This window comes from Morone saxatilis, unplaced genomic scaffold (genome assembly GCF_004916995.1).
Source record: "Morone saxatilis isolate NCDOM2014 unplaced genomic scaffold, NCSU_SB_2.0 Contig19, whole genome shotgun sequence".
Classification (NCBI taxonomy): domain Eukaryota; kingdom Metazoa; phylum Chordata; class Actinopteri; family Moronidae; genus Morone; species Morone saxatilis.
This window is the reverse complement of record NW_023339751.1, coordinates 19,364,783-19,365,981: the sequence shown is the minus strand read 5'-3', so window position 1 is coordinate 19,365,981 and position 1,199 is coordinate 19,364,783. Positions and strand designations below refer to the sequence as shown.

The following is a 1,199-nucleotide window of genomic DNA, read 5'->3' as shown; positions in this document are numbered from 1 at the left end:
AAAAGGACCATCGTGTGTGTGTGTGTGTGTGTGTGTGTGTGTGTGTGTGCTCTTCTCTTGCTGGCTAAATGAAACCAGATCCTAGCCTGCTCAACTCAGGCTGAGTGTGGATCGCCCAGCAGATGCCAGAAATAACATGCAAAGGATGGAACTTGGGTGACAACCTGGCGAGCAGCGTTATGCTGATCTGCTGCGTCATATCAGAACACAATATGTGACATGTTTACTGCGACTACACGAACAAAAGGTGATGCAATAGTCCGCTTCAGTACAAAGTATAGCCTACCACAGTAATAGTGCCTACGCGTGGCAAAATAAAGACGCATCTAAGGGAAGAGACCAACCTGTTGGACACTGGGAAAGATTCCTGGGTAATTTCACAGAAGACAAGGCAGCTGTTTCCATTAGAAATTCTAAATACCATTTGGAGATGACGGTGTAATGTGCAGACATAATACACCCTGTTTTGTCCCCAGGCATACACCACCACTTTTGTTTCTTTGAATTAGTGCAACTTCATCGTGGTAGGCGCCACGTTGCACAATTGCAGTAGCCATGGCAGCCACGCAAACCACTACCTCCAGCCGTATTATGTTTGTGAAAGTGCCAGAATCTCATCAAAAACGAATAATGCCCTGCTTTTTGAACTGTGAAGAAAAGCTGGAACAAGGGCACAGCTTCATACAAGCTTCCCATACAGGTCAGCTGTACAGATAAACACTTGTGATTCAATGGAGCTGTCACTCCAAGGCCTCCTAGGAGCTTTTTGGGGGCAGACACACTGACTACGAGCAAGGAAATAATGAAAGAATGAATGAATTCATTTGTTCTTCTGTCTGTAGCTCATCATAAACCAACACGCGAGGCTGGTCTCGGCTGTAGCGGGCTGTGTTACATTGTATGGTGCATATCCCATAGGCATAGCATCATTTATGGCCTCATAAAGGCATGGTTTAAAACAAAAGTGGAAGTCTGCTAACTGGAAAGCCCTTTTGTATGAAGAGGTGTTAAATGTAGGTTAACTGTTCTGAACTCTAACTGATCTAGACTTAATGTCAAGTGGATTGGCCAGGGCCGGTTTTCCCAAACACCCTCTTAGCACTCAGATTAGGTTCGCTCTAAGGACTTACACAGAACCAGACTTGATGGCAGCACTTCCACAGCTCACGGGGCTTTTCACCAATATGGAATGCCAGTCA

At 45.5% G+C, this 1,199-nt stretch overlaps 1 protein-coding gene across 1 annotated transcript in view; it reads left to right on the top strand.

The window, feature by feature from the left end:
• The window catches only part of chrna1 (cholinergic receptor, nicotinic, alpha 1 (muscle)), a 12,898-nt gene that overhangs the window by 4,459 nt on the left and 7,240 nt on the right, over window positions 1-1,199 (top strand). The window lies entirely within an intron of this gene.